Genomic DNA, 25,737 nt, shown 5'->3' with positions numbered 1-25,737 from the left:
GTAATCCAATCCCATCTTTTCCACTATAGTTGGCTCTGTGTCCTATTAGCAAGTTGTGTCACCTCTCTAGGTCTTAGTTTCCTCAGTTTTAAAGATGGAGTAATGACTAATTCCTGGGTTTTCTAAATGAGCAGGGCTCACAGAAGCCTGGGGAGAAGCAGGATAGAGATGTGGGAGAGGGACTTTGTCCTCCTCCCTCCCTGTTCAACCAAAATAACTCAGTATTTACCCTTCGGTCTTCTGCAGAAGCTTTTATTCAGGGAAAGGTTTTTGTTGTTGTTGCTTTATTTTGTTTTTGCCTACAAATGAATGTATCTTAGTACGTCCATGTAGTATAATATCACAGGACACTCTGAAACTCCCATCTAGCTCAAAAATCAGATATTCAGCTCTTTGAGAGCAGGCATCAGGACTTGTCATTCTGTCTTCATTACCTTTTGTAGAGTCTAAAGTATAGTAGATTTCAACAAATGTTTGTTGGATAAATATGCAATGATAATAATCACTATTACTGAGCTCTAATTCCATGCCAGGCATTCAGTGCTTTAGTGGGTTACCTCAGTTAATCCTTAAAATAAACCTATCAGGTAGTTATTATTTTTTCGCATTTTATAAATGCAGCAATGGAGGTATTAAGACTTGAGTGGAATGGAGGCAATTTGATATATATATATATATATATATGTATGTATGTGTGTATATATATACACACATATATATATATCAAAACCAAGGCTCTTAATCACCTTGTTACATGGCCTCGTTTCTGTCTATGGGACATACTGAGTAATATGGATGAGGAAGCTGAAATGCAAGGCCAACAGGATGGGGAGTGTGAATCTGCAGATAATACCTGGAGAGAGGGAGAGGGAGGGATGTTTCAAGGTGTATGAGAAAGGGCTTAGGTGAGAGGTGGAATATCAGTTCCACAGAACTGGGTTCCCTAGACCACCAGCATCAGCATCACCCAAGAACTTTTCAGAAATACAGATTCTCAGGCCCCATCCCAGACCCTCTGAATCCAAAAAGCTGGAGATCAGGCTCAGAACACGCTCACAGGGCATGTTAATAAGCCCTCCAGGGGATTCTGATGCATGTTGAGAATCCTGCTGTGGACCAACTTCTGAAGAGTGGTGAAGCTTCTGGTTTTCTCACTGTTGGAATAAAAGTTCTAAATCGGCACGAATATTTACCTCTTTGATATCTTAAGATGACACTCCACAAGATGCTTGCTTGGACTGAGAGACTAAGTATGCCATTCCTTTCCTACCTTCTGTTTAGTCTGTAACCCGAGGCCCATCACTTAACTCCTGATTCTTTGCCTGTAAAATGTGGTTAATGATGCCTGTTCCCTATTGGGGTAGCAGGAGAAATGTGTAATTAGTGGCTGCAAGGCACCTGGAGCCCAGAGCACCCTATAAATACTGTAGGATAATAACCAGTTTATGGCCTTAAATGCTGCCTGCAACTTGACACATTTAACATTTCTTCTCTGAATTGTAAAGTTGGAAGTTAATTTAACTGTTCAGTATTTGCACTGATTTTTTATTCATTCTTTAGCCCCAAATTGTGTGCGTGTGTGTGTGTGCTTCCTTCAAACTTCCAGAGGAAATGGGTAAGAAAGAAAACATTTAAAATATCAGGACCTTCTCAGAAAATAACCTCTCCAAAGCATGATGTTGGATTGGTTGTCAAACAGATTCTTCAGATGATTTAAGCAGAAAGGTGAGAGACTCCATGGGCAGAGATGCTTGGTGCCAGAGGTAGTGCTGGTTGTTTGAGATTCCAAGCTGCAATTATTTAAAGATGGTTCACCTTTTCACTTTATGAACATTTTCATTTCTGCTCATCTTTCTAATGGTAACCCTCCTTTTCCTATTTGGAATCCAAAAAGTCTGAATAATATTCTCTACGCGGTCATTCTTTATTCAGCTTAGGCAGATATTTCCTTTTTTAGGCAAGACTGCTTGTCCTATGTATATACTCATTTTAGATTAGATTTACAAGAGTACAGGCTAGTTTTTTTTTACTCTAGTAAAAGGTTTTTTCCCGCCTTCATCTTAAGCAGATGAATGGCCAAAAAAGACCCAGATAGAGACACAGCAAAAACATTTCTTTTCAGAGGTTGACCAGGGCACAATTTACATGGAGGACACAAATGTGAATAGATAAGCAAAGAGGGGCTTCCCTGGTGGCTCAGTGGTTAAGAATCTGCCTGCCAATGCAGGGAACTTGGGTTCGAGCCCTGGTCCGGGAAGATACCACATGCCGCGGAGCAGCTAAGCCCATGTGCCACAACTACTGAGCCTGCCCTCCAGCCTGCTCTCTGGAGCCCGCGAACCACAACTGCTGAGCCCCTGTGCTCCAACTACTGAAGCCCACATGCCTAGAGCCCGTGCTCCGCAACAAGAGAAGCCATTGCAATGAGAAGCCCGCACACCACAATGAAGAGTGGACCCCGCTCACCACAACTAGAGAGAGATAGCCCACGTGCAACAATGAAGATCCAACACAGCCCAAAAAAAAAAAAAAAAAAGATAAGCAAAGATACATGTGTAAAAGAGGCCTTTATACCAACAGTGTGGTATGGAGAAAAAAAATTTAAATGCCAACTAACTGTAGTTTTAATTTTGTATGTTATAACTTTAATATTGGAGCATAATCACTGGGCAGGGAAGATAACTCCACCCTTTTATTACCATTTCCTGACATTTTAAATTATGTGCTATTCCTGAATTTAAAAAGAAGAACAGCAGAATAAGGATCATTCGGACCCTGAATCAACTCACTATTTTATAAAACCAAGTCTCAAGTAAACAGGCTTGTTTCTCCTCGTGCCTATGCTGGAGGTCAAATGCTTACAAAAGCCTAAAATAACAAGTTGACATACGTTTTCGTTATTGGAAATAAGAAAGAAATTCAGCCATCTGCTAATGGAAAGAAAAGTTTTGAAATAAAGCTAACAGCTGCTGTCGTTTCTGAAGAAACATCTCTAAATTCTTCAGAAGACAGTAATGGTGCTTACAACAGCTAAAAATCATTCAGGGCACCATTAACTAATTATAAATTACCTGGGAAATCATGTTTGCCCTTAGAAGGGCCATGCAGACTCCTTTTAGAAGTTGGTCTAACTTTACAACTGTCTGGGGTTATTCATTGCAGACTGAAGTGTTTTCCTTTTCAAGTCCAAATAAGTCGAAATAAATTGGACAGCGGATTCCCTGTGAGGGAAAAGAGGGAGGAAAAGAGACTGTGCCCTCCCTTTCCTTGAAAAGCACTGGCTGAACCCAAGAATGGCTTCTATTTCCACCAAGCTTCAGAACAATCTGCAAAGCACTTCAGTGAAATGAAATAGTAGCATGTCTGGCAAATTGTGAGGGTTGACGGCAAACAAAAAGGAAGAGTTTAACTCCTCCTCATCTTCCAACTCTGGCATTAAGCTTCAGATAAGGCAAGAAAAATGGCTAACGCTGGGACTGCCTGCCCCTCATAATAGAAAATGGTCCTTCCAGAGATATTTTCTCATTTTTCTGATCACCTGTCTTCTCAGGGCCTGTCTTTTCTTATCGGGAGTAAATTATTTGTTTGCAACGTTTCTGAGATTGCTCTAAGAAGATCAGTAGAAATGTGGTGAGGAAAGAGAATATAATTTCACTGCCCTCAGTTCTCTGAAATCCGGGGATTTACTTCCTGCCAGCTCGGTAATAATTAATGTAAAGTGTGTGTGTTTAATCCTGCAGAAACTTATCAAGAAATAAGTGCTTTTAATCATTGTTTGGATGATCCTAAAGCATTTTAATATTACAGTGTTTAGGGCTTCCCTGGTGGTGCAGTGGTTGGGAGTCTGCCTGCCGATGCAGGGGACACGGGTTCGTGCCCCGGTCCGGGAAGATCCCACATGCCGCGGAGCGGCTGGGCCCGTGAGCCATGGCCACTGAGCCTGCGCGTCCGGAGCCTGTGCTCCCCAACGGGAGTGGCCACAACGGCGAGAGGCGCGCGTACCGCAAAAAAAAAAAAAAATTACAGTGTTTAGTCGGCAAACCTCTGCAATAAAGAAAATATGTTGTTTGATTGAATTAGGTAATAAAGTTTCTTCTTGTTTTTTTTAAAACAGGAACTGTTGCTTTTCAGAAAAAAGAATTTTTTCTTGAGGAATCTGCATGGCAGTTTTTTGTGGTTCCTCTCTTTTCTGACCTCTCAGAGCTCTCACTGTCTGATCTATTCATTTCTCATCTTTCAGTATCTACTTTCATGTGCTTGTTAATTCTCTTTTTATGTCCCAACCAGACTATAAACTCCTTGAAGGTAAGCATCATTTTGATGTTTATTTCTCAAAGTGCCTAAATCAGTAGATTGTCAGGCACTTGTAACAAGATTTTATGTGTTTAATCACATTTAATGATCTGACCCATTTCTTCTTAAAATAGTGAATTGCACATCATTCTATTTTTTAAAAATCTTTCTTTCTTTCTTTCTTTCTTTCTTTCTTTATGGCTGTGTTGGGTCTTCGTTTCTGTGCGAGGGCTTTCTCTAGTTGCAGCAAGTGGGGGCCACTCTTCATCGCGGTGCGCGGGCCTCTCACTATCGCAGCCTCTCTTGTTGCGGAGCACAGGCTCCAGACGCACAGGCTCAGTAATTGTGGCTCACAGGGCTAGTTGCTCCGCGGCATATGGGATCCTCCCAGACCAGGGCTCGAACCCATGTCCCCTACACTGGCAGGCAGATTCTCAACCACTGCGCCACCAGGGAGGCCCCACCTCATTCTATTTTAATATCATACAGTCATCATGAAATGTAGTGTGTTTGACAGTCCCTCTTCTAAAATGACCCTGGCCTTCTTCAGCACAGTGGTCTGCCGTAAAGTTCTTCAGTCCTGGGCTCCGGATGGTTTGGGTATCACACCTAATAAGCGTGATTTGAAGTAGTGTCACTCCATTGAATGAGCTTCATCGCAGTGCATAGGGTCAGGCTGAATAATTTCTGTGTGAGTGTGATTGGGAATTGTTCCGACTCTGAGAATCTTCCATGATTGGAGAACATAAGAGAGAATGCCTCTCTTAGATGGATATTTATTTGTTTTTTAATTACAAGTCATAAAGGGTTAATGAAGTTGGCCTTTCTGAAACCTGTTCTTGGAATTTGATTTTGGTCCCTGATTGACGTTCAGGAGACAAACTCATGTTCTTGGATGTTGTGTATGTGTGTGTGCGTTTCTGTGTGTATGAAAAACAAAGGAATCAAGTTAATTTTGAGAACATATCATTTAAATTCTTAGAAACCCCATAATTGCAGGTTTCGTGGCATGCATATCATATGAAGAAAAGAAAAATAGCCCACTGAACTTGGAGGCCTTGCTTAGGCTCACAATACATCACCAAAGAGTAAAGAGGGGAGTGTTGGTGATATTGTTATCATTTTTATTTTTAGAAAAGCCCAGAGCTCAGATGAGAGCTTCCTTGCATTGAGTCAATTTAGAAGGTGTGTAGTATAGCATGGGAAGTTGATTACAGATGTGAAATTATGCAGTACGTAGCAAGGGCAAATGTTTATTCGTATTCCAAATGTAACCCACTTTAGTGGGTTAAGTTTAACCCATTTTAATGCTGCAGTGGGAAGCGGGTTTGCTGTTTCGGTTTGTGGGCTTGAAAATCTCCCTAGATGGTAAGAGAGGCACACCTACGGAAACTGGAAGGCTCTCCAGGCTCCCTCCTCACCTTTGGACAATGTCTTTGATTCCAGTTTATAAAAAGTGAGTCCAAAGTCCCTACAAAAATAAATGACCTTCGTCCTGTTCAGGTCTTGTTTCAGACTGTTTTCGCCTTTCTTGTGGTCTAGGGGATGTTAAATGGTCTCTGTCAGGGTCCTGGCAGGGGCAGACAGCACACTCAGCTGGGGTGTTGAAGAGAAGTTAATGAAGGGGCTTTTCTACAGAGGTATAGGCGGGCCAAGGGAACCAGAGATTCTGAAGCACCCAGGGGTTGCCAGCAGTGCAAAGCCGCAACCACTCCTGGGCCTGAAGGGGCAACAGGAGGAAACCGTGTTACTGCTGGAGCCAGGGGATGGCTAGAGCCACAGGAGAAGAGCCTGGACAGTGGTAGCTGTGAGGGTCATCCATTGCAGCACCAGAGCAGGGAGGGAACAGGAATAAATACCCCAGCATACCTCTCCTCCCTCCTTCCCTTTCCTGCCCAAGCCTCCCATTGGCTGAACCCAATTGGAAGCCTGAAGCAAGGGAGCCTAAGGACTACAGTTCTTAGATGTTGGGATGTTCTTAGACCCTTGGGAGAAGAAGAGACCACTCCTGTCAGAGAGTCAGCTCTTCCCTTCAAACCCAGGGTTACCGACATAGTGATTTTTCATTGGATTTGCTGCGGGATGGAGGGCACAAGGAATGAATGAAATCAGAATTGGGGTGGAGCGCTGGCTTGTATGAGCTGGAAAAAAAATCATGAATAGTAAGATATGAGGTATATCCATAAAAAGGAGAAAAGAAACAAACAGCCGCATGGAGTAGTGGTTCAGAGCACCTGCACTGGACTGAGACTGTTCACGTGGGACGCCAGGTTGGCCTCTTAATAGCTGGCCAGTTTCTCTCTGAGGCTCTTTTTGCACATTTTAAAAGTAGGAATAATGATCATACCTACCCGTGAGTAGGCTGAAGTAAAAAGGTAATTGTAAAATTCTTGGCTTGAGACATAATGAGCACTCAAGAAATACAGCTGCTAGCTGCTAATCCAAGTTATAGACAGGAGGGCACAGCCTTGTCTCGTGGTCCTGTCCCGGAAGATGTCCTTCCTTCTGCACCAGGAGTCAGAATGGGTGAGGATAAGGGCATGAGGTCTTTATGTTTGTAAAAAGGGAGCGTGGACTGCAGTCAGCTGAGAAACACCCACTGTTTCCTCCGTTCTTGGCTCTGAGTAAAGAAGGCTCTGGCCTTGCTTATCTCTCAGGTGGTGGTAGCCTGTGGAGCTTAGAAGTAGGCAGCAGAGAAATTGACTAAAGAAGGATACATGCTAGGTTCCCACCAGGTCAGGGCTGGATGGGGGTGTATGCGGAGCAACAGCAAAACGGGGGAGGCCCACCCAGGCTGTGTGATCACATTCTTCACCGGCATCCCACACCAGGTCCTAACCCACTCTTTTCTGAGCCCATGGCCTCCATCGCTTCATGTCGGGGCTGCTGTTAAAAGGATTCACAGGCCCGCCTCAGAGTCTTATCCTGAGAAAATGACCATTCTTGGGAGAAGAGGTGACAGAGTGAGTGAGAGAGTTACACGCAGCTAAGAGTAGATCAAGAAGAAATTGGGGTCTCTTGAGGAAAAAAAGGATCTAATAAAAGAATCTAAAGATGTAGTTGAGTCCTCTAAACTAGCTGGCTTTCCCTTACATTTTTGTAGTTTTAAAAATAAAAACTAGAAGCAAGTTGGATGAACATAAAGACGCTGGCAGCCTTGGGAATTAGGGGCAAAATTCTGTTCCAAATTCATGAAATCGTGGCATGGTTTCATATTCAACATGACTCTGTTTCTACCACTAGCATTTTCCTGGCTAATTTCTTCTCCATCCCTGGACTTCCTTCTGGTTTTCCAATTTATATCACCTCATCCCCTACCCATCCCCAGGTCTCCCCAACCCATGAATAAGCTAGTGGTTACAGGAGCAGCACATTTTGTGTCAGTAATCTCTGGATTTTCAGCAGTAATGGATAAGAGTCAGAGACGAGATGAGTGTGTGAGCTGGTGAGAAAGGACCAGCTGATAATAAAAAATACACTGTGTTATGGGGCTGGCAGCCCTTGATATTTTGAAGATTACTTGGCCTTTGACAACCAGTAGATTTGATCCCCCTTCTCTCAGAAAATACTAAAACATATCTTAAAAGCCATATGATGAATAAATTCAATCTCATAGCTACTATTTCACCACACAAGATGAGTGTAGAAAAATTTGGCTGCTAGAATTGTGGCAGTTTGACATCACAAAGCTACAATGGTGAGGGATTAGAAAACATTCTTCCTACAATTCTATTTAAAAATAAATTCTATTTGGAGAATGTCCATCAGATTCCATGCTTGTCACATCTCTGTCCCCTAAGTGTAAGAATTAGGGTCAAAGGACTAGACTGGAGTGAGAAAGTCAAATGCAGAAATACCCCTCTGGGTATATACAGGAAGCTCCTGTATGGAGGAAGAGCAGCTGTGTACCCTTATTATTGATACCTTGAGTCATTTACCATGTGTGAGAGATAAGTTATCTTAATCAGTGGATACATTTAGAATACTTTAGTGTAATAGCTTTGAAAATATTGTTGATATAAAATGCATTTAGAAAGACATCTAAAATTCCATAGTGAAAGTCTCAGTGGTGGTCAAGGTCAAGTATGCCTTCTTTCCGGAACCATCTATTCAGTGCATTGGTGCTCACAGGAGTGGAACAATGGAGTCCCTCCAGCATCCTCTGTCACTATGGCAGGCAATGGAGGAAAGCCTATTACAATGTAACAAATGAACTCTGAAAATAGAACCATCCTAAACAGCTAAAGGTTGCATATGAAAAACCTACAAACAGCTCCTGCCAAAGGCTGAGCCTCTTGACCCAGCAAATTATTACTAGTTCGTCCTAAGTGGTTTCTTAGTGCCCAGAGGAACACCCACTTCCTACCGGAGGGTAGGAAACCCTGGACAGGGGAAGCTCCCACCAAGTGCTTGGACTCAGATGCTTGAGACAAAGGACCTTTCACTGTTGTTTAGAGGCCCAAGATCTAATCATTTCTGGTTGCTTTCTTTGCTTTTTCCTTTTCTAGTTTTTGAATTCTGACAGCCAAATCATGCCGCACTAGTTACTGATTGGTCTGTATCAGAGTTTGCAGATGTCAGGTTGGGCATGCTGCACATCCTGGCTGAAGGAGACTTCCAGTATCCCCAGTTCTTTTCCTTTTTAATCCCGTCTGCCAGCTTGTGACTGGTCATTTGGACACTGTGAGCAGTGAAGATGATTTGTCTTGCTTGAACCTAGCCCTGAAAATGCAGTACTGATGGCTGCAATAGACATTCTTAAGGAGAATCTGATTTTTTTCCTCTACTTCGATAGTGGTCACTCAGTTGATCAATCAAACAAGCATTTATTGAGCACCTGGTGTATACAGAGCTCTGCTCTGGGAGGTGCTGAAGAACGTAAAGCTGCAGGGTAGCACCGGGGTTTGGGGGGCACTAGGGTGGCTTTCCACTGGATTCACACCTCACTTTCATTCCATCAGAAGCCACAGGACACCCACTGGGAGTAATCATGGTGAGGGCTCTGCCCTGAGCAGCCAGGGTTAATAGGCCACATGCCTAGAAGAGAAGGCGAGACAGCAGGTTGCCCTGGAGGAATTTCCCGTGACCCTCTCCTTGCCCCTTGACAGGATGCAAGCAATCCTTTCATTCAAAGCCTGCTGGTGCCTCGTGTATTTGCCTTTGCATTCATTATAGGCAGGGAAAGATGGCTTTGTTAAGGCACAGACTTCTAGTGGAAATGATGATCTAGCCTTTGTGAGAAAACGCTCCTTTGTCAGAAACACTTAACATACAAACCAAGAAGTCTCCTTCCTTCTCAGAACACTTAAAGTGAAACCAATGTCCCAATCCTCCCTTTTACCTTCACCTTCCTTCTCTTCCCTGTAATGCAGAGCCCAGAGAACTCCTACTCACCCTTCACTGCCCAGCTCCAATATAATCTCCTCTGTGAAGTTTTCCTCCTCCTTCCCACTCACCCCTGCCAGGGGCGTGGCACTTGCACAACCCCCTCCCATAGACACCGTTCAATTCTCTTCCCTCTGGAAGTGGGAGCTGCCAGAGGGAAAGAACTTTCTTACTCATCTTTGTGGGCCCAGCACCTAACGTGAGCTCAGGAACAGAGTGACTGGTAAATATTTGTTATGTGGACAAATTAGGAAATTGATAAATGATCTTTCATAAAGGCACAGGTGTGTAAATATGCTATTCCTCCTTATGACAGTGCCACTGGAAATAGATAAACGGAGGTTACAAGTACAAACATCTTCAGACAGGAGGATAATATTAAGGAAAGATTTGTTTTAATATTTGGTTTCTGATTCTGGTCGTGGAAGCAGGAACTTTCACATACCGGGATTAGGAAGACAAATGTGCCACTGTGCAAACAGCAAGAGGATATGACTCTCCCGCCAGCACGTGGGACAGCTGTCCCAAGTGCCATGAAGACAGGCGACCCTAAGATAGCAGCAGGGGCGGGGGGGGGGGGGTCTATTCTTCTTGCTCTGTTATGTAATGTAAATATTCTCCCTTCCAGAAATGATTGGGCCCGCCTGTTGTTTGCCTTATTCTTAACCCTTTAATTATAGACCTGCCAATGCTGTCATCCACCCTGCCAGGGTGACAGGAAGGCTTCCCTTCCTGCGTACATTTGTTCAAGCATGCGGCATCCAAGTGATAAATACACGCTGCTAATGCCAAGTTGAACGCTGAGGTTTTAATTAGCATCTTGCAGCTTGTGAAGGGTTGCTTTGACTCTTGTTTCTCCTTCCTGTACATCGCTGTTGCGCTTCCTGTGCTGTTTTTGTTGCTTTGTGGTACGGGGGGTGAGATGTCTGAAGTGTTGCTATAGTGTGCGTGTTTGTGATCTTTAGAAATATTTTCTCTGTAAGAAGTTATTTTTAAAGCAAGTGATAAGAAACCGCAGAGCACTGAAACCCTGGAGAAAAGCAAAACTTGAAGCTCTGGTTTTCAGGAGGCTTCAAGTATCACGGCCACAGCTACAGCCACATCAGACACCCTGACTGGGCCTCATATGTCTTTATTTGGCTTACAGTAATAGGTGAGGTTTAGGTTGGTTATAGATGAAGACAGAATTAATGCAACCTTAGACCTAAGTAAAAAGGTTTAGCATTGTGAAGCAAATGTATTTAATGCTTGTGATAAAATGATAGGTCAGCCTTCCCAAGATGACCATTGGGTGTACATAGTATTATTTTTATGGGGTACAAAGGAGATGGCCAACTTTGGGTAAGGTTCGGTTGCCTTTGATCCTCAGCGTCCGTATCTGTAAAATGGGATAATACTACCCACCTCACAACGCTGTTTGATGATCCCGTGTGATAATATATATGAAGTCTCACGATGTAGCAGGGTTCATGGGGAGAGGCAGGATTTTATAGTGGAAGAAGCCTAGTTGTCAGAGTTGGACAGACCTAAATTTGAATATTCAGCTTTACTACCTATTAACTGTGTGACTCTGGGCAACCTCATCATTCCTCGGTTTACTCACCCGTACAATGGGACTGATGATCTCTATTTTATAAGCTTGTTATGAATATAAAATAAGGCTGCACCTGAAACACCTAACAACATCATGTAACGAAAGCCTCTCAGTAGAGGTTAAAATACCTGTGTCTCTATTTATGATATGTGCCGCAAATGATCTTTCAGAAAGGGGGGTGTCATCTTAAAATTGTATTTATACAAAGCCTCTCAGGTAGCTGGGGTTCTCTCTCAGTTACTTTATTTTGCACCCCCAACTACCTTCTGGAAGAGACACAGTCGACCTGAAATCACCTTAATCAATGATAGTTTTGCCTTCTTGTGGAGGTTACTTAACAGCCAAGCCTCCCAGTCTCTTCTGACCCGCAGTCCCCAGCTCTCTTCCTCCTCAGACACAACTCCAACCGTGGCAGAATCTTCCAGAGCCGTTCTGTGCTCTGCCAACACTGGGCTGGCTGTACCACGCTTTCACAATTTAACATCTTAGAGAGCTTTTCGTATCAGCCACCTTATTCCTTTGAGCACCTTTGTAGTTTTCCATAAACAGAGTTTTTAAAGATCACTTGAAAAAAGTAATGTAGCCAGTGGTTATATTGTCCACATTGTACATGGATCTTTAAATTTTTAACTCCGAAAAGGCTAAGGAAGAAGTGAATATGATGCACTTTAGGAAAAAAATGTCTTAGATGACTCAGAAATGCCAAAGATATACATAGAGAACTTCAATAAAGTTGTCCTATGAAATATGAATTAATGAAAGCACTATCTCTAAATTTGTGTATTATTTTATATCTGGTTTTAAGTACATATGTATAACTGAATTAATGAATTAAATAGTATTAGTAGGTATCTGATGATTTCACTGATGTCTCTAAAAGTTTATATATTCAAAAACTTTTTGTAGAGGATCTGCTCATTAGGAAAATGGAGGCTGCCTTCTGCTGGGGGTTGCTTAGAACTCCCCAGTACTTAGCAGTTCTAGTCTTTTTAAAAAATATATTTATTTATTTATTTATTGGTTGCACTGGGTCTTAGTTGTGGCACGCTGGCTCCTTAGTTGTGGAATGTGAACTCTTAGTTGCGGCATGTGAACTCTTAGTTGCGGCATGCATGTGGGATCTAGTTCCCTGACTGGGGATCAAACCCAGGCCTTCCGCATTGGGAACACAGAGTCTTCTGCACTGCGCCACCAGGGAAGTCCCCTAGCAGGTCTATTCTAAACAAATAGAAATCAAAGTAAAGCAGGCATAGGCTGAAGTGTCACCTGTATTACTAAGGGCAGGCAGGAGGGTGGTTAGCCAGGTGGACTTGCACACCATTGAACCCCAGAATTAAGTGAGCTTACCTGTCCCCCAGGTACTGCAGAGCTAGATCACCAGAAAGGCAGCCCTTCACCTCCAGGGCAGCGCTCCCAGGTGCTAACACAAAGCCAGGCGACGAATGGCTTCCATCTCCCCAGGACACAACATAGGCCCAGATCGAGGGCAGGAGTTCACTTACCGAGTGAGCTTCACAGGCCAGGAGTAGGGAAGTCTTCTCCACTAACACTGTGTATTTGGGCATAAAGCCTATACTCACTTTGACTGATTCTCACCATGCATGTGAGGCAATTCGATTATTCTGTGGCAGGTGAGGGGTTCACTTGTTCCATCAGCGGGGGAAGGAGGGCTTCACCAGAACTGCTGGTGTCAACCTGCCGCCTTTTCACCTCCAGGTCACCTGGAACCGCTCTGAGCAGAGAATGCGGCAGGGGAGACTGTAGCTGCTCCACAGCTCTGATAATTTAAGGGATTCAGGAGAGCTCTCAGAGGGCATCCCGCCCAGTCCCTGTTTTTACAGATGAGAAAACTGAGGCCCACCTGGGTTGGGGTTGCGGGAGTGGGTGAAAATCACTGAGTGAACTGAGAGTGGAGCTGGGGCGAGAAACTCCCAGGGTCATTAACAAGAGCACAGATTTCTGCCTTCGCTTGAGATGCCCGTTGCGAGAAATCTCTAAATTTTCCATTTTCCAGACTAGTTCTCTCCTTCACAGGAGGATGCATAGCCAGTGGCCCTCTGAAAGGCAGGTTCCACTGCAGCTGGTTCTGTTTTCAGCCTGTAAGACCAACAGTGACCCGGCAAACGTGGCCAGAGTGAATGGCTGCTGACATGTCCATTCTTGCCATCAATTACTACGGTTATATTAACCGTGCCGTTTGTTATGAACTGAACCAGTTGTGAGGAATGGTGGTGTTAAACCAGAGGGCCCATTTGTTGCCAGACTGGTTGCTGATAAGCCAATATTCTAGGCACGGGCTGAATATTTCTATTGATAATGAAACTGAGGAAGAGTCACACACAGAACCTGTTACATAGAGGGCTCTTGAGGAAGGAGAATAGGGATGGATGCTGGGAGAAATAGAGAGAGGGAGAAGGAGAGAGGGAAGGAGGGGAGGAGAAGAGAAAGGAGGGAGGGGATTCCAGTTAGTGAGATTTCACATTTTTTTGGTCTAAAAAAATGGCAGAAAAAGGAATAATGTCCTAAGTATCCTTGCTTCTCTAATGCTGCTTTCTACAGTGTTCAAACTGTGTTATATTGCTGAAGCAGAAGAGAAATAAGAAAAAGCTGAAATTTTCACTTTAGCTTCTGCACTGCTGATTCCTCTATGGGATTAGAGCCATGGGGAGACAAATCAATTGGCTCTGAAGCAAAACAGACCTAGATTTGAATTTTGCCACTAACTGTGTGACTTTGGGAAAATTACTTAATCTTTTTGAGTTTCATCTTCCTCATAGCTAGGAGATAAATTACTTACAAGACCCCCCGTTATATGCTTCCTTAATTAGTACCCTGAACTTTGTCTATCATGTTTTTCCTAGTTTATTGTAATTTTTCCTTTTTTAAAAAATATATTTATTTTATTTATTTATTTTTGGCTGCGTTGGGTCTTCATTGCTGCGCGTGGGCTTTCTCTAGTTGCGGCGAGCGGGGGCTACTCTTCGTTGCAGTGCGTGGGCTTCTCATTGCAGTGGCTTCTCTTGTTGTGGAGCACGGGCTCTAGGCACGTGGGCTTCAGTAGCTGTGGCACGCAGGTTCAGTAGTTGTGGCTCGCGGGCTCTAGAGCGCAGACTCAGTAGTTATGGTGCACGGGCTTAGTTGCTCCATGGCATGTGGGATCTTCCCAGACCAAGGCTCGAACCCGTGTCCCCTGCATTGGCAGGCGGATTATTAACCACTGAGCCACGAGGGAAGCCCTGTAATTACTTTTTAAATGTTTGTTTGCCTTCATTGCTGGACTGAAGGCACTTTGAAAGTGGGGACTGAGTTTGCCTTACTCATGGCTATATCTTTTTTCTGCGGTACGTGGGCCTCTCACTGTTGTGGCCTCTCCCATTGCGGAGCACAGGCTCCGGACGCGCAGGCTCACGGGCCCAGCCACTCCGCAGCATGTGGGATCTTCCCAGACCGGGGCACGAACCCGTGTCCCCTGCATCGGCAGGCAGACTCTCAACCACTGCGCCACCAGGGAAGCCCATGGCTATATCTTTATATAGCACTGTGTAGCACAGTGCCTGGCACATAAGTATTTGACGAAGGGATGGATGGATGGATGGATGGATAGGTGGATAGGTGGGTAGAGGGATGAGCGAATAGATGGGTGAACGCGTGGAGAGATGATTCAGGAAAATTGTAAAGATTAGATATAATGTATATAAGCGACCTACCCCCAAATCTAGAATCTACTGGGTACTTAAAATCCCTTCCCACTCTTGGTAGAAGACCTCACTTCCTCTTCTGTCTCTGCACTAAGACTTCCCTCTACTTGACTCCGAATATAATACAGGCAAGAAATCTTTCTTTCCTTGCCAGTAGCAACATTTCCAGGGCTATGATTTATGAGCTGCTTTCATGAGAATTTAGTCTGTCACTGCCACTGCCACTATGTATGTAGAGGCACAAATACCCACAGTAAGGTCAAGGCACACAAGAAAGATACTATTATAACAGGAGAAGAAAATGGCTTTTCTAAACGGCAAGAGTAGAGAGCTGCCTGGAGGTGCACCTAAGTTGTCTTTTCTAAGGAAGAAGACATCTTCTTCAGGAAAGAGATGTTTAAAAGAATAATTATCAAGAAATAACTGAGCAGTGGGAAGAGGGAATGGGGGAGGGGCAAGATAGGGGCTTAAGAGGTACAAACTACTATGTATAAAAATAAACAAGCTACAAGGATATATTGTACAACACAGGGAATATAGCCAATATTTTATAATAACTATAGATGAAGTATAACCCTTAAAAATTGTGAATCACTGTGTTGTGCACCTGTAACTTAATATTGTACATCAACTATATCGCAGTGAAAACGCTGAGTCCTAACCACTGGACTGCCAGGGAATGCCAAGAAAAGATTTTAAAAAGCCATTTTCTACTAAAGAAGAGAAATAACTGAGTAAAATAATCTCTCTTTCCTCTCCATTTTAACAGCACTTTTCAGTCTAACCTTTCTATATAACACGCCACTTTCTACCTTATGCTTTGGTTACAATGCACGTGTGGCCAGAAGTCAGATGCCCAGCAGGCAGTGCTTGTTGAGTGAACGAGCTGACGTCTTTATTTCATCTTCTGATTTCTCGTGATTAGATTCTGCATCCTGCCTTTATAGCTACACCAGTGCCTAGTGCAGTATTTTGTGCCAAGTAGTCTGTAAGTTCTAGGTAAATATTTGTTGGATGAATAAATGAATGCCTGGCTTCTGGAGTAAAGCCAGGAAGACATTCCTCTGATGAAAAGAATTTGGGAAGAGGCAGGCAAATGCTGGAAGGGAGAATGTTGGGGGCTGGAGGAGAAGAGAGGCTTCCAGACTGAATGGAAATAGTGAGTGTGGGGTTGTCTCTAAAGAAACAGCAGAGGAGGAAGTATGTGGATTTTAAAGGAGGAAGTTATCCACCAGGAAAGCAGCTCTGTCACGCTGGGAGGAACCTGTATGTTATAGAAACTTAGGACCAGGAAGTGGGGAGAAGGCCCTGGAGGAAAGGGAGACCAGGGACACGGGCAAGACGTAATGACAATGATATCCGAATTAAAGCTCCTATATCTTTTATCTCTCTTGATCCCCATCCCCCTTTATTGGAAAGAGATGTTCACCTCCATGTCACTGCCACATCTCCCAAAAGAGTTATTCATACTCACAAGTTCAGTTTTCTCAACTTCCATTCACCCTTCATCTTCTTTAACTGTGGCTTCTGCCCACACTCCATTGCAAGGTCATCATAAACCCCTTGTTGCTAAAGCAGTGGGTCCTCCTCAGGCTTGTCTCATGTGAACAGCTTCTGATACACTTAACCACTTCTCCCTTTTAAAATCTTTCTTGTCTTGCCTTTCACATCAGCCCATCTCATGGTTTCTCTCTTATCTCTCGGGTCTCTACTTACTCTCCTCTTCTGCTTATCCCTTAAATGTTGATGTTCCTGGGGGGTTCTGTCCAAGGCCTTGTGTGTCAACTACTTTAGGGGCTGTAGTCGCCATCTGTATGTTGGGGCTTCCATTTCTAGATCTCTTGCCTAGATCTCTCTTCTAAACTCGTAGCCCCTTAGATATGCTCACTTGGCTGTCCCGTAGACGTTTCTTTCCAACAGGGAAAAGCCAAGTGCATCACCATCTGCCCAACCTGCTCCTCCTCTGGTCTGGCCTGTTTCTGTGAATGGCATCACTATCCGTCCAGTTCCTTATGCCAAAAACCATTCATCTTCTTCCACCAGAAGTCATGTTTCCTCCTCTCCTTTTCTGTTTACATCCAATTTATCACCAAGTCCTGTAGATTCTGTCTTCTCAACATCTTCCAAACCCATTCCATTTTCTCCATCTCCACTGACACCGTTTGAGTTCCAACCATTAGTGTCAGCTGCTTAGGTTACTACCCAGCTACCTGATTGGTCTCCACCCCCCTTATTGTCCATCCCTCCCATCTTCTCTTCCTCCAGTCTGATTTCACACTGCAGTTGGAGTGATCTTTCTAAAATGCAAACTGGATGCTGTATCCTCCTTGTGCATATTTCCCCTTCCTTCTAGAACAAAGGTAAGCCCTTAGCATGGTTTTAAAAGCCCTTCATTATCTGGCCCCTGCGTGCCTCTCTAATTTCATTCCTAGCCATTCTGAAACCTACACACACACACACACACCCACACACCCGTCCCCCCCACACACACCATGGTCTCTCTGTTTCAGCCAGCAGGCTGAACCACTTCGAGCTCTCAGCACCATGTTCTGTCTTGCCTTTCGTCCTGACAGGCCACACCTTGGTCTACTAGTCATGATCCGTGAGCCCCTTTGTTCACAAAGGCACTCCTTGCCGTGGGCTGCTGTAAGTAGCTGTCTGGGTGATAGCATACCTCCTTGACTAGGCTTAATGGCAATGGTACTGAAGTTACTTATGATTCTCTCGGTCTTTGGGGACCCTAGGTCTTGCTGTTAGACTCCACTTTTCTGGGATAATTCTTGAAGGAGCCCTGGACAGAGCTGCTCGAGGCCAGATGTAACTGGCCCAGGCCCCATTCAGCCTTCTGAAGGTTAGGAAGTTCTGCTAGATACTCCTTTATATATCCTCTTGCTATTGGATTGCCTCCTTATTTGTTTGTATCCCTCAACAGGAAGGCAACAAATCTGCCTTTCACTTAACCAACTCTTTATTGAGAAGCTACTACCTCCTGAATACAAGAGTCAGGGCTGTTCCAGTCATGCTGTTAGTGCCCAGCTGAGGGGATGGGTTAGGGCTGAACCCAGTCTGGAGTCCCCTCACCAGGCCTGTGCCCTGACTCAGGGCTGTGTCTCCCAAAGGAAGCATATTCTTTACACACAGGTGTTGTCCAGTGACCAAGCCATGCACCTGCCTGAAAGGGACACCTTTTAAAATTCATCAGAGGTTCTTGATAAGCTAAGGGTGACCCAGACTTCAGAGAACAAGATAAATGAGGTTCTTGCTCTCATAAGTGCTGTCTAGCCTGGGCTATATTTTTGTCTCAAAATACAAACAAAAAATACACGAGCACATAGTAAAAAAAAAAAAAAAAAAAAATCAGATAGTGAAAAGGCTCTGCAGATAATTTAAAAAGGTATCTAAGACACAGCTTTAGGTTGAATGGTACAGGAAGATGTCTCTGGGGAGCCAGAACATTTAAGCTGAGATCCAAATGATAATGAAGCCAACCATGTATAAATCAGAGGGAAGAGACTGTAACATCTCCAAGACTGTGTAACATCTCCAAGACTGTGTAACATCTCTAAGGCTGTATAACATCTCTAAGGCTGAAACAACAAGGTTCTACTATACAGCACAGAGAACTATATTCAATATTCTATGATAGACCATAGTGGAAAAGAATGTTTTAAAAAAAGGTATATATACATATATATATATATGTATAATTGAATCACTTTGCTGTATGGCAGTAATGAACACAACACAACATTGTAAATCAACTATACTTCAATAAAAATGGAAAAAAAAAAAAAGGCCTGAGTAGCTGAGGTATAGTGGGCAAGAGAGGAGACAAATGAGATGACCAGGGAGAGGTGGCCAGGGGCCAGATCACGCAGAACTTGAAGCCCTACCTGCCTTGTTCACTGAAGCATTCCCAGGGCCTGCCTCGCTGTATTTATTCAATAAATACCTGTTGAACAGGAGAAACTCATGCCTCTACATACAGAATAAGTGGCCCAGACAGAAGCTCCGTGTGGCCTCAGTGCCCTCTAGTGACCACAGACTCCAGCCCAAGGCCCTCGATGGTTGGCTTCATCATCTTTAGAAAATCTCAGTTTAGCCTTGGCCTTGGGGCCCAGCCTGTGGGCCCAGCAGTGATTTCTGGAATATGTCTTACTAACTATTCTCTGCAATTAGGACTAAGTCAGTTATAAAAATCCCTGAAATGAGAGCGACAGTCAGATGCACGCCAGGGCTTTATTCCTTACCCAAGCAGCAGTTTCCAAAGAGAATACATGGATGTCTTATTTCTCAGGGGAATGCTGGGGGCCTGGACAGGTGACAAGTGTTAGAACACATTTCTGTATACCGTAGCCAGTGTGACAGAAAGGAAGCTCCATAACAGCCTTGACATCTCAGTGTCTCGCGGCAGTTAGGATGATCTCCAGGCCATCTCACCGCTCAGGCATGGCACTGTTGGGCTGGACTGGCCTGACAAGACCATAGCCGCCGGCTGCACACTGTGGCCCCTCACACGCTTCCGAAGACCCAAGCCTGGGCATCGTGTGTGTGTGTGTGTGTGTCGAGGATATGTTGCGGCACGTACACAAACAAAGCATACTCCTTGGGCTGTCGTTGTTTGCTTTCGTTTGGATCCCAACCCATTCTGTGCCCATTAAGCCCAACAAATTCCAAACTGTCATCTCATTGTGAAGCTGTCCCGTGGCTGATTGAAAAACCTGTTTCCACCCAACTTCCCTGGAAAAAGCCCATGAACTGCAGCCCATTTGCAAATGTGTGCATCAGTAAATCAAAAGTGACAGCAGAGGGCTTCCCTGGTGGCGCAGTGGTTGAGAGTCTGCCTGCCGATGCAGGGGACGCGGGTTCGTGCCCCGGTCCGGGAGGATCCCACATGTCGCGGAGCGGCTGGGCCCGTGAGCCATGGCCGCTGAGCCTGCGCGTCCGGAGCCTGTGCTCCGCAACGGGAGAGGCCACAACAGTGAGAGGCCCGCGTACTGCCAAAAAACAAAAAAACACAAGTGACAGCAGAGACCTGGCTCTTCTGGGGGAGGGGATGGCAGAGGGAGGGACCCAATCCTTCCACCCTCTATTTCCCAAATCATCTTCCTGATGCAGTATAGGCAGCTTTGCTTGAAATATTCTTAAGGGTGGCTCATCTCCAATTTCCTTGGTAGATCATTCTCAAAATTGGTGAATCTTTCACTCTCATTTTCCAAAGCCCCTGCATGTGTTTTTCTGTGAGTCTAGTCATCCTCCACTGAGCCAAGCAAAGGAATCTGGCTCTCCTTGATGTTTACAGGTATTTCCTCTCTGGTTGTCACTTGCCCAAGTGTAGCACATGGTGTTCTCTAATTTTTCTTCATTAATCAGTCCCCAAATTCCTTTACACTTGCTCCTCAGGTGATTCCATCAAATCAACATATTTCTGGAGCTAAAAATGCTTGGAAGAATATAGCCTTCCAGCTGCAGCCACCAAAACTTGGGGGATTAGCGTGTTTTTGCCTTACTCCTTGGCCATATGTTTCCACAGGTTCATTCCTAGGAGCGTTCTGTGCAGCCGTTTGCTTCCATACAAATGTACTTAGTTTCATTTGTATATTTTTTCTAATTGAGTATAAAAGGCATCAAAAATTAAAATGTACATTGATAACCTCCAGTGTTTGGTGAGGGTGTGGGGAAATGGGCATTCTTTCACACATGATTGAGAGTTCCAATTGATACATCTTTTTGAAGGCCATTTTCACAATAGCTTTGAAAATCAGAAATACACCCATCACCCAGCAGTTCAACTTCCCAGAATATAAACTACATGTATAGCCTATCATTGAAGCATTGTTTCAAAATATTGAAAATAACTTAAATGTCCATCAATTGGAAATGTTTACATAAGTGAATTAAATGCATTTTGGTATTCTGGTACACAGATATAGTGGAAAACCAACCCACAGTTTTAAAAAAGGAAGCCACAGATCTATATGTACTGACATGGAAAAAATGCCTAAGAAATATCATCAAGTTCAAAAGCAAATTGCAGGACACTATATATGATGTGAGACCATTTTTGTAAATTTTTTTTTTTTTTTTTTTTTTTTTGTGTTACATGGGCCTCTCGCTGTTGCGGCCTTCTCCCGTTGCGGAGCACAGGCTCCCGACGTGCAGGCTTAGCGGCCATGGCTCACGGGCCCAGCCGCTCCGCGTCATGTGGGATCTTCCCGGACCAGGGCACGAACCCGTGTCCCCTGCATTGGCAGGCAGACTCTCAACCACTGTGCCACCAGGGAAGCCTGCCCCTATAAATTTTTATTCTAGCCTTTTACAAGACAAAATCTGGAAGGATTTGCATAAGTCTATTTATGGTGCTTTTTTCTGAGGTTAGGAACTTTGTAAAATATACATTTTTTAATTGTTGGGATTTTTCTGCTTTGCAACATGCTGTGTATTTTAACAGACATATTAAATTATTTTTGTCGTGCTCTTGATCTAGAAAGATGACTTTTTATGACACATGCTCTCTATCGCCCGTCTCCCTCTCCTTGGGCCTCACACATGGAAGAGCTTTCCGTACGCTGATCCCAGAATTCCTCATACTCCCCAACAGTTCAGAATGGCAGCACTATCTTTTCAGGGTTTAACTACTTCAGCACGTAAGGTTTTCTCAAAATTGTTTCTAAGGGTTTTTTTAAACTTTTTATTTTATATTGAGGTATAGCCGACTAACAATGTTGTGATAGTTTCAGGTGCACAGCAAAGCGACTCAGCCATACATATACATGTATCCATTCTCCCCCAAGCTTCCCTTTTTTAACCTGTACCTCCAGGCCCCTCAAACAAGCTTCTCTTTCTTCTTTTCTTTTTGTTTCATATGTTCCAGTCTTTATAGCTTGTTTCATTTGTGTGGTTTTATTACCTATTTTTGTAAGGTTTTGGTTGTTTTCTAAGCATCTATATCTTTTTTCCCCCTTTCCCTCCCTCTTCAATGAGCAGAGATACCTGCTTCCCAGCCTGCTTAGAATTGCTCATTAATATTTATTTCACAGGATTTTTAAGAGGGCCAAGGGAATTGGGCTTGGCTTTTTACTGCAGAAGCCCTGGTCTCTCTTCTTTTGACTTCACCCTTAGCTCTCCTGGACTAATACTGTGCATGCTGCATGTGTTATTATAGGAATTATTTTTTATTGGGTCTTTTTACTTCTGTTTTATTTTCAAGGTGGTGATTTATTTAGACAGCATGTTCAAAAAGAGAAACCACCTAGCGCTCCCATGAATTTATTTCTCATTCATGTTAATTTTTATACAAGCAATATGAACAGAAAATTAGGAAATGCAGCTGAGCAAAACAAGAGAAAACTAGAAATTGCCTATGTTTTCACTATCAGGAATAGCAAATGTTAATAATTGGGTTTATAGCCTTGTAGATCATTTCTGTGTATATAAATATTTATCTTTTCCTTAAAATGGGATCATATTTGTTAAATTGTTTTGTAACCTGATTTGTTTAGTGCATAATGTAGCATGAATATTTTCCTATGTCATTAAGGAAAGATAATAATAACAACAAAGATAGAGTTTACTACATGCTAGACAACCCATCCTATCTTCAAAACATGCTGTATGTTGGGTAGTAATACTACTCCCATTTTGTAAATTGAAAAACTGAAGCACAGAGAGGTGAGTTAACTTGCCTGAGGTAACACAGCTAGTAAGTGACAGAGCTACGTTTTGAACCTAGATAGTCTAGCTCTAGAGGCCGTGCTCTGGACCACAGAGCTCTGACCCATGCCATCATTTTCATGGCTATAGTAGATGGTAATTTATTTAACCCTTCCCTTCTTTCTGGGACGTTAGATCCACTGTTATACACAAAGCAGCAATGAACACTTCGTTCAAACATTCATCTTTGTACACATGTTCAATTACTGCTTTAGGCTGAATTCCCATGAATAGAATTGCTGAGTCAAAAAGTTTACACATTTTTTAAAGTTTGGATACATATTAGTCAACATTTTTAAGCAATTTATTTTCTAAGCCTCTTTGACCTTTATAATTCATTGTTCCTTTCGAATAATGTATCACTGTCCATTTGGGTTCAATGATAGTTTTTTCCTTAGAACATGGAGCTTCTTCTGTTCTACTTCCTCCTCCGTCCTTCTGCCTTATACCCACCTCTAAAATGTTTAACAAAATAATACCCTTCCCCAAAGCATAATGCCTTTTGTTGTCAGCACTTCCTGTATCTTGTATCTCCTGGACTTTAACTATTAGATGGGGTTTGTGTATTAGTGGAATACAGTCCCACCATTTGACTTGATGTCAGTTTTTAAAAAAATTTTACTTTAGATTGGAGTATAGTTGATTTACAGTGTTGTGTTAGTTTCGGGTGTACAGCAAAGTGATTTAGTTATACATATACGTATATCTATTCTTTTCCAGATTCTTCTCCCATATAGTTTATTACAAAGTATTGAGTACAGTTCCCTGTGCTATACAGTAGGTCCTTGTTGTTTATCTATTTTATATACAGTAGTGTGTATATGTTAATCCCAGCCTCCTAATTTATCCCCCCCCCGAACTTTCCCCTTTGGTAACGCTAAGTTTGTTTTATAAGTCTATGAGTATGTTTCTGTTTTGTAAATAAGCTCACTTGTATCATTTTATTAGATTCCACATATAAGTGGTATCATATGATATTTATCATCGCCTGCCTCATACAACTGATTTTCTTTCTTTTCTCTATTTTATTTTTTTCTTCCGAGCGTCACAAGAATTACAGTAACAAATCTGTTATATAACTTTTTTCCTGATGTTAGTCTGTAAAGTAGGATGGAATGCCTGGTAAGGATGACAGTGTGTCAGAGGCTGGAGGGCAGAACTCCCTGCTCTGATCCCACCTCTGCCTCCCGCTTGTTTTATGACCTTGAGAAAGCCACTTCATCATTTTCATTTCATGTTCCTCATTTGCTAAATGAGGAAGGTGAACTAAATGATCTAGAAAACCTATTCCAGGTTAAAAAAAAAATACGGTGTCAGGCTATCCAAGAGTAAAGCAGATTTTTAAAAAATATTGTGTGAAACTGGGACAAATGTGATGTTGGCGGGGCCATGTTGGACGCGGCTAAAGGTTCGTGTCAACATAATAAAAATGTTTTGTGCCTTGTCTCTTGGCCAAGGCCTCCTGACAGTCTGCTTTAGTGGCTCGTGAAACAAATCCCTAAGACCAAGGTAGTTATAGTTGTTCCACTGAAGCGTGACAAATGGCCTCTCACTTTGAATGCGTTTATGAGAAAGGAAAACCTTCCATGACAACAGCAGTGGAACTTAGTTACAGGCTCCAGGTCTGGGGCAAGAATGGAGATAGTCACTGGCTGTGGCCAAGCGAGAGAAGACAAGAGCCTGAGCTCACCTGGAAAGAACCAGGACCGGGTGATATAACAGTGACAACAGCACAATGACAACATTAGTGGGGCTTCATGGAGAACTTGCTATTTGCCAGGCACAGTCCCAAGAACTCTCTCTATATTATCTCATGTAATTGACACAATAGCCCTAAGAGATCGGTTCTGAGGTCGGTACATTTATTTTTCTGTTTTATAAAGATAAGTTTTGAGAGGCTCTTAAAAGAAGTTGAGTAACATGCTTCTCGTTATTCAGCCAATAGTTGTCAGAGGTAAGATATGAACCCTGAGAGTTTGTTCATTTATTTAACACGTGCTGTTTGAATGTCTGTTATGTCAGGCACCCTTCTAAGGGCCGATGAGACCTAAGTGAACGAGGCAAAATTTCTGCTTGTATGGAGTTTGGCTAATAGTGGGATGAGCCCAGTAATAACAAGCCAACGAATCAATAAATAATTTCAGATGGTAATAATAAGTGGCTGTGAAGGAGAGTGAGTGGGGTTGGGGGAAGGCTGCTTTACACAGGATTGGCAGGGGTGGCCCATGGGAGGTGACATTTGAGCTGAGCCCTGCATGACAGAGCAAGTCAGCCATGCAAAGAAAGCTCTATGGGAGGAGAGTTCTTACATGGAGGGTCCACAGGAGCCAAGGCCAGGGGCTCAGAAGAACTTGGCTTGTTCTAGGAAGAGAGAGAAGGCCAGTATGGCTGGATGATACATGAAAAGGGGGGCAGTGCCTGCAGTGGAGTGAGGAGGAGGGCAGGGACCAGAGGACACAGGGCCTTGGAGGCCACAGTATAATGTTTGTATTTTATTCCAAGTGCAGATGGGAGACATTGGAGGATTTTAAGCAAGGGAGCATTGTGATCTCCCGTCTCTGTGGATGGCTTTCTTCACCTCTGTGTGCAGTTGCCAACAAGAAGCAACCAGAAAGGGATAAGGTGTTTATGTGCAGGGAAGCCTAAATGAAAGTTTATAAGTTAGGAGCCAGCATTTCAGATGAATCAAAATTTTAGGTTTTTCACAGAGCAAGACTGAAATGAACAGGGAGAGAGCATCTAATCCAAACTTCTGACTTTAGGTAAGAAGACCTTAGGAAATCCAAGTTGAGCATCTGAGCTATGTTTGAAAACCTGTATTAAGGAGACTATTTATTTGGGGGGGAACTTCCCTGACTATGTAGAAAGCTGCACTCTAGGTTCTGAATATTCTTGACAACTTCTTGGTCTGGGGATTGTACTTACCTTATAGAGTAAATCTCATCCAAAATAACAAGACAGCTTTGGGTAGATGACATCTCAGGGATTCATACTTCCATGCAGTCTGGTGTGTGTGTGTGTGTGTGTGTGTGTGTGTGTGTGTGTGTGTGTGTG

The 25,737-nt window shown here is 43.4% G+C and overlaps 1 protein-coding gene across 6 annotated transcripts in view; it reads left to right on the top strand.

The window, feature by feature from the left end:
* The window catches only part of CHN2 (chimerin 2), a 333,762-nt gene that overhangs the window by 136,276 nt on the left and 171,749 nt on the right, over positions 1–25,737 (top strand). Inside the window, exon 1 of one of the 6 annotated variants that reach the window (XM_027102305.1) lies at positions 17,251–17,330. The exons of 4 other annotated variants lie outside the window; for them this stretch is intronic. The gene's annotated coding sequence lies outside the window, so the exon portion shown is untranslated. Of the gene's footprint in view, positions 1–17,250; positions 17,331–25,737 lie in introns of those variants that run through there. One more of the 6 variants, XM_027102308.1, reaches the window with a different exon arrangement.

This window comes from Aethalodelphis obliquidens, unplaced genomic scaffold (genome assembly GCF_003676395.1).
Source record: "Aethalodelphis obliquidens isolate GAN/ISIS:26980383/991018 unplaced genomic scaffold, ASM367639v1 scaffold5, whole genome shotgun sequence".
In the NCBI taxonomy this organism is placed as follows: domain Eukaryota; kingdom Metazoa; phylum Chordata; class Mammalia; order Artiodactyla; family Delphinidae; genus Aethalodelphis; species Aethalodelphis obliquidens.
The sequence above is the reverse complement of the archived record's forward strand: the minus strand, read 5'-3'. Positions and strand labels throughout refer to the sequence as shown.